This window comes from Lutjanus erythropterus, chromosome 13 (genome assembly GCF_056507025.1).
Source record: "Lutjanus erythropterus isolate fLutEry1 chromosome 13, fLutEry1.hap2, whole genome shotgun sequence".
In the NCBI taxonomy this organism is placed as follows: domain Eukaryota; kingdom Metazoa; phylum Chordata; class Actinopteri; order Lutjaniformes; family Lutjanidae; genus Lutjanus; species Lutjanus erythropterus.
The window spans coordinates 8,074,234-8,089,018 of record NC_139329.1 but is presented as its reverse complement, the minus strand read 5'-3'; the positions used below and the strand labels follow the sequence as shown (position 1 = coordinate 8,089,018).

General features: G+C 39.1%; 1 protein-coding gene across 1 annotated transcript in view; it reads left to right on the top strand.

Moving 5' to 3' along the window:
• The window catches only part of ppfibp2b (PPFIA binding protein 2b), a 93,752-nt gene that overhangs the window by 27,698 nt on the left and 51,269 nt on the right, over positions 1 to 14,785 (top strand). The window lies entirely within an intron of this gene.

The following is a 14,785-nucleotide window of genomic DNA, read 5'->3' as shown; positions in this document are numbered from 1 at the left end:
CAAGCATTACACTCTAAAGATATTGTTTATTTTTTGCAATGTAGAGTTCAAAATTCAGATTGCAGCCACATCAAATGAAGATGTCAACTTAATTAATCAGTTTTAAATCAAGCTGCATCATAATGTGTCTGTGCAGTGATTCTTGAAGCCTTTTTAATGAGCAGTCAAAAAGAATTTGATTCCTGCTTGTGTAATATTATTTCTGACCTTCTTTAGGGTTCATTTTTGTTAAAAACCCATGAAGAAATAGCTGAGGATCAGCAGCAGTGTAATGAGCGTAGATTCTGCTTGTTTCATTTTGCAATGCTTGGTGTTTCAAGCATGAGGAACTGTTTCCTTATTCCCATAAAGTATTGTGTTTTGTTGTGGTTTTCTGTAGTTGTTGCTGAATATCTCCTCTCTGTCAGTAAACCATAGTTCTCTTGGCGAATACTTTAATTTCCAGGCTTGTACTTGTTGAGTCAGTGCCTCCAAAGGTTAAATGGAATTTGTTTCACATGCACAAGTCCCAAAGCACCTAATCTTGTTACTGAATGTCCGCTGTACTTTGAGTTTAGGGCTGATTAGCAAATTTTAGCATGCTAGCATTCTAAGATAAAATGGTGAAAACTTTTTAAATTGGCATCTAATTACTTCTAATTATTTCATTGACTCAAAGTACATTCATAGGAATGTTTGTTGGTTTTGCAAGTATTTAATTGTAAACACAAAATTATCAGACAAATTGAAAATTTGACCGGATGATGACACTAGATAAAAATTCAGAGGATCACCAAAGTGAATCCAGTCCATCCTGAGTGGACATGAAATGTTTGTTTCAAATTAGTTCAAATAGTTAGCGTCTCACTGAAAGTCACAAATTTGAACCTCGTGTTGGGACGAGAAAAAAAGTCAGGGGATTACCAAAGTCAGTAGGATTCATCCTCTAGGGACCATGAGGGTCCGTACAAAATGTCATGGGTATTAATTGAGGTATTTCAATTTCAGCCACAGACTGACATTAACACATCTTACACCCTTAGCAGAGCTAAAAGCACATCAGACCTTTTAGTTTATATTTCTGTTTCAATAGCCAGAGAGTTTATAGAGCCGCTCATTTTAAATGTGTGCAGGAACTCTCACAGTCCTTACAGATTACACAGCTGGGTTAGAAATTGCACTGTGTGTTCAGTGTACATGTCTCTGTGAATAAAAGTTGTGTTCACTCGCAGCAGGAACAGGATGCATTGCCTGGTGATGCATAAGTTATATAAGTATATTCATTGTGATGTTTTGCAAGTTGACAGTAACTGAGAAATGGAGTCAAACCTGCACCGTGCTAACCAAAAGAACCAGCTATTTTATGCTGAAAGACCTCTTTGAGTATTTATGTTTATATTGCAAAGTGTTATTCTTTATGCTCCTCTTTCAAAAAGACAGCGAGACAAGCTTCTGCTCAACTTTGCCTTTTTCTTGTTTTATATAGTTATTTTGTTATTTCTTTTTTCTTTTTCACATCATGTGCACTGCCCAAGTGAACCCAATCATGCAATTTGATAGACGACAACTTGTGCTCATCAGACTGTTGCTTGACTGCATTTTCACAATAAGAAATATCCATGGCTTGGATTATTTGTTGGGAACAGCCCTTCGGTTTTATGCATCTGTGAATTCATTTATTTATGCTTTTGTGAATTCATTTATTTCAATTATGTTAGTGATGTTTTCAGAGTAACAGGACAGTTACAGCAGGGTCACACGGGGTCAGCTGATGGGTGAGGAGAGGCATTTAGCTGCTGTGTTACAGAATAGCTATTCTCTGCTGCTGTGGGCTGCTGTAGGTTGGCATGTCTCTGTGACTATGAAGTCAGGGCTCATTTGGTCTCTATCCCAGTCTTACATCAACGCCTTTTTCTTTCTTTCTTTCTTTCTTTCATCATCATCACCCTGACATAGTGCATTTGCAGCTACAATCATAGCATTTTACAGTGTTTTCATAGGAAGGAGGGTAGGGAACAAGGGGAGAGGTGTGGGACGGGTTCCACTAAGTTTTCCTCAGAGACACTATTACAACTCAACTATTATCAGCTTCCTGTTGAGCTCCCTCCCTCACACCCTGTCCTGCGTGACCTTTCAGCCGTTCTAACTTCTCCGTTTACAGCAAGGCTCTGTTTTACCTCCTCCTTCCCTTGCTTCATTTTTCACTGCACCTTCTCTCCCCTCTTCCCCCTCGCCTTGCTACTCTGCATGTTTGGACGCCCTCCCTCTACTTTCTGACGTGAGTCTGTTTGTAAATGAGGTGCTTAGTGTAGTAGTCAGACATTCAAGGCTCTAACAAGAGAAGTGGATTGCTCAGGACTGTTAAGGTACGTTCAAACTGCTCAAACATGGTGAAAGAAATTTGGGGTTTTTAGCTGTTTTGGAACATCTAGAGTCTGATGTGCTATTTCTGAGGGTCTTGCTTCTATTTTTGCTAATGACAAGTGTGATGTTTTGCATTTCCTTCCTAAATGCCTTCTGCTGAATTCACTGACACATAGCTGTTGTTAGAATCAGTTGTGTGTTTGTTGCTGTTGCTGAGCGCTGTCCTGCAGAGGCTGCTGTTTTCTGTGCGAAGTTTTTACACACTGATTGAGACGGTTGAGGCTGAGAAGAGAGAGTGCATCTTGGATCCAGTTCAGCAGCTTTTTGAGCTCCTACATTGTTTCAACAGCAGATGTCTCACATGTTGCACACAGTCACTGGCCAGCCCTCCCTCCCTATTTTTCTTTCTTTCTTTGTTTCTTACTTTGATTCCCCTAACTCTCTCTCCCCCTTTTCTTCCCCTCTCCTATTCACTCCTCCCTCCTTCCACCATGGTGTCCCAATTTTTCTCTCCAGACTCTGTTTTTTTGCACTGTCGTGATACACATGCAGTGTACTTAATTTGAGCAGTGAGCAGATCCCGCATAGTAGAGAGACTCATATAGAAAATATACATATAAATTGTTTTTTTTTTTTTTTTATCTTAAACTTGTCATATATTACAGTTAGACCAGATAATAGAACTTTGGTATATTTGTGTGATGTAAAACTATATAATTTGGGAACTTATATGAGTTGGGACCCATTAGTAAAACTGAAATTTTGCAAGTAATTTAAAAATAAAAACTTTATGAGACATGTAATATATGTTATCGTATATATAATGTTTAAGCATTGCATGCCATGTATCAAGGAGTCCATACTGCAGCAGCCCAGGTTCAGTTCCACCTAGCTACACAAGAGGAGAAAGAATAGAGTAATAGATAATAATAATAATAATAATGATAATAATAACAATAAAAAATAAGTTAAGCACAGTTTAAAGCTAAAGAATAAAAGTGTGTTTTAAGGTGACTTTTGAAAATCTCTGTTGTGGGGGGAGAATCGGATGGATTGTGGAAGATAGTTCCACGGTTTTGGTGCAGCAACAGAGAAAGCCCTGTCCCCATACCTGGATGTTGTGTAACTGTTCACCCTGATGTCATGTCCCCACACATACAGACCTCGTTGCATTTCCTGCTACACACTTGTTTACACTTGTTCACTACAGTTTATGGTAAGCAAGATGCTCTGTTTGGGAATATTCTTCTGTAAACATCTAGAAGGTAAAAAAGTGTAATGAAATTTACAGCAGTGTTTCTGTTGCAAATTTTGTTTTCATTATCTCCTTTTACATTTTCTGTCGTAGACACTGAACGGTAGATAAATGACAGGAAATGAAGGGAGAGAACTGTGGATGTTGTAGTTCAAACACCAAGTCCACCAGGGCACCAGGAGTTATACATTTTTTAAAAAGTCTGATTCAACCCATTTGCTAGACAAAAATTTAGTCTTTTTTTCTGGCAATATCAGTGCAGTGGTATTGGTCAAGGTTAGGGAAAGAACATTATAACAGTTAATAAAACTAAAGCGTTTAAGGTTGGCAGGATTGAAAAAGTGCATTTGAAAAACAAAACAACACATTTCTTTCCAGAAACAGCCTGTTACTATGGATGATCCACGATTCTTTTTGTCAACAGTTTTCAAAGGAACTATTTCCTTAGTAGGAAGCAGTTCCAGTGAAAACTGATCATGTGAATTTCAATAGGCCAGCAACAAAAGGCTGGCAGATTATCAAGGGAGTTAATACGTAAGGCTGGCAGCCCCCTCTTGTCCTCATCCTGTCCACCTTCTCCTCCTTCTTCCACCTCCGTGCTGACCTAGAGGAGGAACAGGATCAAAGGCGCTCGTGCTTTGCAATTAGTCTGCACCCTGTGGGCTTCTCTCCAGGGGTGAAACACACGCTCACAGATACACACATGTAAACACAGGAAACGTCGTAAGTGTATCACTGGCAGGAAGTTGTGATACCCCGTGACTGCTGCCCATTACTTCTGACCCAGAGATGTTAGCATGTCTTCAGATGATGTTCCTGCGTTTCTGACTGAGTTGATGATATTTGGTGTTTTCCCAGCCTAGTCAAAGAGAGTGTTTGTTTGCCCGCTGGAGACCGGATGGTTGATCATCTTTGTACAGAAAGCAGCCAGTTGATATGTTTGTGTTTTTTTTAATATTAGCTCTGAGGGTCAGGAAAGTGGGACAAATTTAAGTACACATGCTGTGCTGGATTTTATCAGTATAACAAATATTAACATAAATCACTCATCGGAAGTTGGACAGACATCACCGATTAAAGCACTGATCCAGACTGGTGTTTTTATGAATAATAAATGTGAAATAATGTGATAACTCCATATTCAAAATGCTGTAGTACAAATCAATTAATTATTAAGTAACTGGCAATTAAACACTCCCACATCCCCATATCTTTTTGTTTACTAGAGTTCTATGAGTTAGACACATAGGCAGAGTTTGCAGAAGACTATAAACCTGCTATAAACATTACATGAAAGTCTGCCACTGAGTAACAACAGTTTGGCAACTCATGTTCTTAGTTTGGAGATATTTTAGTCTTTAAACAGAAAGAAAAACACAGGATGTAATGTGTTAGGGTACTGGCAGATAACCAAATTTAGGTATTGTAATGGGATTGTAAAAAGTGAATCAGTGCCTCTGTAAAAACAGTTTCCCGCTGAGTCTGGAAACGAGGCTGGTGAGAGCAACAAGTGTGAACCAAGACAGTAAAGTTACAGAAGCTAAAAGCAAAACAATGAGCTGAAAGATGCTATAAAGTTCAGAAGAACTGAGAGGAACTGCAAAATTGAGTGATAATTCTGTGTAAAGTACGTTCATCACTATGAGTGACCCCCTTCACATTACAGTATTGATCATTTAATATAAAAGATGCAGCTTTAAAAATGCTGTGTAAACAACTTTAAAGAAGTTTTAAGTTATCCATGATTTGGCGACATGCAAATGTTGAAAGTGAAACCTAAATAGATTCAGAAAGTGATTTCAAAGAATTCAATAAGCAACTCAAACACTGCATGTTATGTGACATGATTACCATGTTATTTGACGCATCAACAGTAATCCTCTTACAGTCCTTCATACTGCAAAATGGACACACCCAGCTCTGTACAGTGTGTACATTAGGCGTCTGTGTATGTGTAAGTGTTGTACACATGTGCAGTCGATGCACTTGTATGTACATTCCATGAGCTCATACATTTTTGGCGGTGTATGTTTGCCGCCCTAAATTTGCCAAGAGCACGTCACAGAGAACTTTGCAGCTCTGCAGATGGAGAAAGTAGAAATCTGGGCTCATCAGATAAACAACCAGTGGTGGAAAGAATACTGAAAATCTGTACTCAAGTACAAGTACTGTTACATCGCTAAAATATTACTCATTTACAAGTAAAAGCACTGGTGTTAGAAAAATAATTAAGTATAAGTACAAAGTGTTCATTTTAAAAACTACTCATAGTATTAATTACTCTTTTAACCACTGATGTTTACATTATTAATAGCAGCTGTGAAATGAAATCAAGTCTTCAGTCTAAATTCCTCCGAGCTCCTTCTCTGTTCTGCTCAGTGGTCACAGTCACCTCTCCAAACTAGGGTTGCAACTTTTGTGCATTTTCACATGCGAACAGTAGACTAGTCATTAATAATTTATAAGATACAAAAAACTCATGTTTTTATTATTTTTTTCTCATTTTCATTTGTATGTGTTTTGATTTGTCTTTTTATTTTTTCTCATTTCAAGTTTACTTATTCAACAAACAGCTCCGCCAGACAAAACAGTGTCAAATGAGGTGCAATTACTTGTCCATATGTCATTGTTTTTATTGGCCTGTTTGTCATCAGATAAGTGCACTGGCTATAAAAATGTCAATTTATACCTAAGTAAGTAGATTATATAGTGTAGTGCAGACTTAAGTATGAGTAAAAATACAGACTTGAAAATCTACTCATAAAAGTACAAGTACCCTAAGAAACTACCTATTTATAGTAACTTGAGTATTTGTAATTAGTTACTTCCACCCCTCTACACAACACAACAACAACAAACAAAATACTTCTCTTGTGTTCAAACAAACAAACAGAAACTCTGTGTGTGTGTGTGTGTGTGTGTGTGTGTGTGTGTGTGTGTGTGTGTGTGTGTGTGTGTGTGTAAATGAACCTGTCATTTAGACAAATGTCTAACATTGTTACTGTGAACAATTTTGTGTAATACGCAGGAAATGGAAACCTGAGCTAATTGCTTTGAACGTGGAGGCGATAAGCCACAGACAGACGGACAGATTGGGAGTGAGAGTGAGAGAAGTGACAGAGGGACAGAGAGTCTCTCACTCGTGCAGACAGTGTTCAGTCTCTCTGACTAACTTAATTAAAAGAGAGCACAAGCGAGGGGGAGAGATCTGGCATGGTTTGTGTTTGTGCTGACATTACAGCCTGTTGCTGCTTTGTTCGCGTGTCTGACATCAGATGTGGCTGCTTGTGTGTGTGTGTGCGTCTGAGAGAGAGAGAGAAAGAGAGAGAGAGAGAGCATGGGCCAACAGTGAGACACAAACAGATGACAGAGAAAGAAGAAAAATGGCAAACCCTCCCACCGCCACCCTCCTCTCTGGGCTCGCCCATTTGGCTGCCCGACGGACCTCAGCAGGGAGAGAGCAGAAGCGGGGGAGCGACTGAGAAGTAAAGAAAGGAAGAAAAGAGAGAGAGAGAGAATTGTGGAAAGAGAGGAGAAGAAAGAAGAGAGAAGAAAAAATGCAACAGCTCCCACCAGAAGTGGGAAAGAGAGGAGGCAGCGAGCGTCCGAAGAAAGAAAGTAGGGAAAGACAGATAAAAAGTAGGAGGAAAGGAAAGAGAGAAGTACTGTAGGAGGAGGGGGGCAAAACAGAGGGGGAGTTGACCCACTCAGAAGGGAGAGATCGTAAAACGCCCTCCTCCACAGCTGTGAACATCGCACTCACACACACACACACACACACACACACACACACACACACACACTTACATGACAGTGCTCACATGCTACAGCAGCCTGCAAACTCAAGAATCCACCCTTACTTTGTCCAGTGTGTGGGCTGTGCTCACACACACACACACACACACACACATACACACAGTCTGATAGAGACAGGCAGGGCAGCGATGGGCTGGGAGCATGGAGACTCCCATTGATTTCTACAGGCACTTCTCCTGGCTCAAAAAGGTGAGCACTGAGGTTTTTCATGTTATTTTTTTTCCCTTTTTCATGTCTTTCCGTGTATCACATTCCTTTTGTTTGCCTTGAAGGAGTTTCCAGTGTTTTCTTTGGAATAGAGAGAAGAGCCATGTTTTATATGAAAAAGGGGGAAGCTCCTCTCCGTCTCTCTGCAAGATAATTATCGCTCCAGCTCAGAAGCATGTTATTGTTCTGTTCGTATTGTGTTATTTCCCGGCGACAGACTGTTTTCTGATGTAATTTCCTTTAGCTTAAGAGCTGGGCTGCATCTCAACTTGTTGAAGTGTTGTTAGTCAGTGTGTGTGTGTGTGTGTGTGTGTGTCTCTGTGTGGAGGCACGCATCACAAGGACTGTGTTATCAGATTAGAAGTATTATCCATCAGCTGATTGTTGTTGACAAAGCAGTGTCTGATACCGCTAGATTCAATCAGAGGGAGACTTTGCCACAGGAGGTCTGTGTTGTTGTCAAGACAAGAACTTTCAGGAATAGGAGTGTTGAGTCAGCCCTCTGTTTTTGTGTTGTCTGGGTGCCAAATAAACCGATTATTGCAGATATAAATCAGGGCCTTGCTAAATCTATGTCATTTTGTCAGATGCCTTTACATTTGGGGTCTAAAAATATTTTAATTTCAGTACCCTCAAAACTATGCTGATTTATTTCTGCTGTATACTATATACAGTGACCTTTAATCTGACCTTCACAGACCACACAAAGTAGGGATGGCATAATTTCATTAATAAATTAAAACTGATCAAAATGAGCTTTAAATTTCAGTAAGCAAAATTAAAGCCAGAATCAGTGATTCTCTCCCTATTTTTTCCCTCCACCCCCGCCTACTTGTGGCGTCCAAAGAAAAAAAACATTTCAAACACTCAATAGTCTAACGATAGCACAGTCGTCAGTGCACAAAAAGAAAAGTTTAAATAGAAAAATCGAATCAAATCATGACCTTAAAAGCAAAAGTCAAATTCAGTCTTGGATTTGGGGAGTCGTGACACCCTAATTCAAAGGGAACTTTGACGCAGTTGTTCAGGCTATAAGCATCAAGAGAAGTGTTTAAAAATATCATTCATCATGCAGTGATTATGTTAAAAAAAAGTTTTTTTTCCTAAGGACCGCCATCTTTAAAGTACTCATCAACCTGATGCTTCTCTATGTTACACAATAAATATTCATCTAAGTACAAAAAACTGGTCAAGTGTGGTGCATGTCTGTAACAATTACTGCAGGTGGCACTCTTTGTCTCTTTAATTGACTTTTTCAGATGGTAAATGTAAATCCAGATTTTGCCTCAGTCATGTCACGCTGCATTCTGGGTACTTTTCACTCTGCTGATTTCTGTTTCTCTGGTATCTAATCAATTGAGCCTGCAAAGCAGACATCCTGCTATTTCCAGCACATTCTCCTCTATTTCTGATTCAATATACTGACACAGCAGATAAATAGATTAAATAGAGTGAAGTTGATCGAGACGTTTGAGTCAGCCTTTTAAACAGTAAGTCTGATGTGTACAGTTCCAACAGTTTTGTTCATATAACATTTATTTTCCTTTTAGTTTAAAGTGCCAGTGTTTTCCTTCTTTAGTAAAATTAAAATAAAAGCAGGTAGCCATGACCTAAGCATGTGTGAAAAATTTGCATGAATTGTCTTTGGCAATGAATGTTTGAATTACGCTTGGAAAAATAATACAGAAGTCAGTAGCAGTCATTTCATGAAATAAAATAAAAATAATAAAATTAAATAATTAACCATGTAGTGTCACGGTAGATATTGGCACAGTCCAGTATCAAAGTATTGAGATTTTTTTAATTGCAATATCAATATCACACTCGTGGTCGTGCTTGTCAGTCAGCCTGTGGCCTCGTGCCTACAACAGAATAACAGCCGTGATGATCTTCAGTCCAACATCACTCCCTCTCATGTGATATTGCTAATCACATCAAAGCAAATGTATGCAAAGTCACATAAAAAATAATGCTCAATGAAATGAAATATGTTGTTTTTCCTCAATGTTTCATATTTTTTTTAAATGCACAAAAATTGTATTAAAATAAATGCTATTACCAAATCTAGTATAGTAAACAATTTCCAGTTTGCAACATCGTACAAATCCAGGCACACCAAACATCTTCTTTATCTCTTTAGAGAAATCTTATAGCTTGTTAGCAGCAAAAACAGTATGTGTGAACACAGTAAACAACCACCACCCACTGCACCAAATGACCATGTTTATCCTGCGCTTTTTGTTAACTATGTAACTTAAACAGTAGTTTCTATCTGTGTGTTGCATGATTCAACATCTTAGAGCATGTTTAACACTATCAAGAAAATATTTATTGCAATTTAAGTTGAGATACAGTGAATCAAATCATCCTGAATGCCACCAAGTCACCTTTAAATTCACTTTGCACATTCACTGTTCATTGTCAAGCAGTGCAAACATAAAATTGAATTGGACCAGCTTTTAAATTAGATTTAGACAAACAGTGGCGTGACAAGAGAGACTACCTAAGCTAATGTGTTACATGCGCTCCAGGAGCAAATCAAATCAGCACTCGCCACTGAATTTAAGAGCATCAGGGAATATTGTCGAGAAATATTGCTTCCCACCATGGAATCAGTTTGACTAGTGTTTTTGACTCAAAATAGAAAAGTAGGATTTGGTTGCAGAGAAGTTGCATGACTGAGCTTTCTCTCCTAACGAAGTGACCACACTTTAAAATGACTTTGTGGGCTGTAAAAGGCAGCTCCAGTTACTGTGTAAGTGCTGCTATTGTAAGTGCTGTATATTTACAGTAAACTAACTTATAAGGAGCTTTTTTGTGCATCATTAAAAGTTGGTGCTGCCTGTCATGCATTCATAGACAGTGGGATCATATACGGCAGTGTATGTCATCAGGAGCTCCACCCACTCCACTGGCCAGAGATATTAGTCTAAAAGCAATACACAGCTTTCAGAACTACGCTACATACTACTGCCACTTCTTTTACATACAACCTTTAAAGGGATAATTAGGATTTTTTGATGTGGGGTTGCACTTTACTCACTTTTATCAGGTACGACAGTCAGTGTATTCAAGTAAATGTTGGAGTAGCAGAGAGGGGCGCTAGTTTGGAGGCTATGCAAAGTACTGCTGTGGACAGGGTCAGCAACACATGGGGGAAATCAGTCATTTTACCTCGCCAAATGCAGGACCACCGTCTCGATCTGTTAGTGTATTTGTCTTGTTCTGTGGCTTTGGTGTTTTGAAAAGGATAGTTTGGTTTCACCAGAGTCACACAACAAAACAAATAAAACTAACTGGCCTTGGCAGCCGTAGATCAGCAACTTTTGTGTTCTGAGAGGTAAAATTACTGATTTTGCCCATGGAGTTTGGTTTGTTCGGTTTGAGAGCGATATTTGGGTTATATAACGGTGGTTATGGTAGAACTTATTTAAGTGGCTAAAATATTTTTAGTGCTGAGCCTTTGCACAGCAGTTCATTGCTTTGCTTTTGTGCTAGTACTCCTCTCTCCTTTTCCAAACTGGGGACGTGCCGACCACCATCTACTGTAGCTAATACACAAAGAATAAGTACCTCATACAACCCTGTATCAAATAATCAGAACTATCCCTTTAATATATGGTCTGCTATAAGTGTACTTGTTGACTAAAAAATGAGCTAAATGTTGTTAAACTCTAATTGCATTTCCATCAGTCTTATAAAAGTGGTAACATGAGGAACCGAACTGTCCGCAGTCCACCAGGTGATGACAGACAGATTGAACTGGACTGGCCTGGCTGTTTTTATCAGCACTTTCAAGTGCTGTGTCACCTCCCTGGAATGGCCCTGCTTTGCCGCAGTCTGATGGGAATATCTGTGATTACAGCATATATCACGTACTTCCTGACTTCTCCCTCAGGAGTGACCAACCAAAAGTCATTCTGTTACAGAACTGCAAACTTTCAGGCACAAGCTCTTTCCACAATGCTGTTTTTGATACCTTTTGTTGCAGTTAATCCAAACATGGTTGTAGTAAAGCGTAAAGTCTTATGATCTCACACTTTTCTCTTTTCCACCCTCTGCTTCGTTGCCTCTGTGTTTAGTTTACAGTACGCTAATAGGTTTATTATGTCCATATGGTCAGTGTCAGGTGGCTCAGTCTGTATACATCCTCTGAACCGGCTGACCTCAGCTGCAGACAGATCATCAAGGATTACATGCTGATTTTAGGGTCTTTTGTCTGTGTCCTTATGAGACAGTCAATAGAGATGTATGGCCAACAGAGAGCTAACAAACTGAAGTTGTAATTTTCTCATTGAGGCTCTCTGCATCTTCTTTTAAATGTAATCTGTCCATGAAAATGTTACTAGGATGCTCACGATCGCACACTTAATATTGGTCAGCCCTGTTAGTGGTCTAAACTTATAGCTCATCCTGCAGTTTCTTGTTCTGTGCGTCACAGCAGGTCAGAGTTGCAGCTAAAAGCCTTAAATGCAGATGTTTACATCCTCCTCTTCAAAACTAGGTCATCGTCATGATAGCAGGAGGAGCCTCTTTACATCTAGGCCTACACTGAGCACATATTTTAGCTTCCAGGCTGTTTTTTACCCTTTACCAGACTGTTGAGCTATTTTAAGCAGTGCGATTTGTCCGTAGTGTAGACAGCTGTGTGGTGGACTGTAGATACAAATGAATTTGTATCACATTCTAGTATTGATACTATAAACAGCTAATGGTTGAGGCTAATGGTAGCTACTATTTCACACCAGCTTAACTGTTTTAATACTATTATTTCTTAAAATTCTACCAGTGTTTTTTGCCTCTTGCGGTTAACAGGAACAACCTGTAAACACAACATTGACATTATCACCATAAAAAGTCAATATAGCTAACTTATTAGCAAACAGTTGCTTAATTATACACCCAGTGGACACAGAGCAACATTAGCATTCATTTGGAGTTGTGTTTATGGCCACCTGATGGATATAACCTTGATATTCGCTCCTCTTTCGGCTCTGTTTTGGTCACCACCGGTCTCCTGAGGGAAATATCTGGCTCTTTTGCTGCTAAATGCCCCCACTGTGTTCACCAGCTAATCTCTAACTTTGTCTGTTTGGTGTTTTGGTGTTGAACAAGTAGCGTATAGGGAGTTAATCGAACAGCTGCCTGCTGCTGCTGGAAACGAGGTTGCTGAGAGCGAAACAGAGAACCAAAACAATAAAGTTGTGGGCCATAAAACAAGTGAGCTAAAACAATTTGTAGAGCTGAGCTGAACTGCAGAGTTGGACAATGACTCTCTGTGGGTTTCTCACAATGAACAGCTTTCAGAATATACATACTAGTCCATATTCCATTGTTAATATGAAAATATTGATTAATGCATCTTAAATTTATTTTAGATTATTCATTGTAAGTCTGAGACTGTGCTTAGATATTATTAAAATACAATAATATACCACCTGTGCTTTGTAATATTAAAGTTGGGGATGATTTTAAGTCTAATAATAATAATTGATGTATGTGTAAAAAACTTTATTGTTTCGTGCATTAAGACAGTACAGCAAATCTTTCAGCCAATTCTCACCCTCATCCAGTGTAGCCAGTGAATATTACAGATCTAATGCCTCAACTTGTGTTGTGATAATAATTCACTGGTGATAAAAAATGTGTCGCGTGCTGCATTTAACAGCTACTTCTCGGTTGTTCTTATAACATGTAGGGGAAAAAACCCTATGATACAGTTTGATGTGATGGCACTACCACAGAACATTCTTAAAGCAAATGGGCAGCCACCACCAGTCCTAAATATTTGTATTCTAGCATGTTGTTCGGTAGAGCTACAACATCATGTTTGTTTGAAGTCTACATATACTAATCTCCCTGTCGACTCAACAGAACTTTAATCAACTAGTCTAAAAGTAAGAAAACACTCAAACAGTGTTGGTTTGCTGGGTGTGGCTAACCTTAGCAGTGTCAGCAGCAGCAGCCTGTTCTCCTTGCAGGTTAACGTCTATATGCTGTGCTGAAGGTGGTTACACATCGCTCTGGTCAACAGGCTACATGCCAGTTTATTCTAACACAGCCTGCGTACAGCCTTATTTAAATTTCTAGATTAGAATACTTCCAAACCACAGTGGTTTTATGAGATGTCATCTGTCCCACTTTCTGCCTCTCTGGTTTACATCTGGGTGTTAGCATCCAGGCCTGGCTAGTGGCGGGTGGCTGCGTAACATCGTAGATGCAAGAATTACCCGGCGTTGTACATTAATAATTATTTTAACCCGCTAATATTTTTGGTGCCAACTAGCAAGGGCAGCAATGTTCAATCGACTAGTTATCTAATTGTGCCCATCCCTAAATTATAATAAATCTTGATAATGAAGCTGAGGATTTATGAGCATATGGCATGTGGAGGGACTGTTAAGCCTTTTCCTCTGCTCTGACGCAGACAGATGCAGACACCATCATCTTATTATGTCCAAGTTTCATAGCTGGATAATAATGTTTTCCTCCTTCTCAGTTTCCCTGTTAACAGCCGCAGCAGGCTGAAGAGTCAAGGAGTCAGCAGCCCTGGACACGGACACTCAAAGACAGGATAATCTGACTCTTTAGAGAGAAATGGAAACTGTACAAACTACATCATTTAAGCCCCACATCATTTAAAAATAGTTCTGCTTGATTTTCACTTTTACTTCCTGAGTTGCGGAACACATAATTCTGCCGTAACCTTAATAGCTAAGGACCACAAGAAGAGCTACTGACCAGAAGGAAAGATCTGTCACAGTGTTTGTGTAAATACATATTACGAAGCATTTCTATTTCTAGACAGAGCCTGAGACAGCACTTGGCAATGTGGCTGCTAAAAAAATAACCATATCTGTTTATTTCAGATATGTCAGAGATGTTAATAGTGTGGTCTTGTGAAAATCATAACACATACTTCAGGAAAAATGTTGCCATTATATCCTGTGCTTCTGGATAAGTGGGAGTTAGTTAAGTCAGATGATGTTTTCTTCCTAACTTTTCATCATGTGCTTTGTGAAGACTCTGTACTTGAACATCAGCAGCTCTGTCAGCAGTTTAACTCAGACCACTTCTGTACGTGAAGCAGACATCACCCATTGGAAGTTTTCATATTTTCATATTTTACAACCAGTATTCTATTTTTTAAGATGTAATGTGATT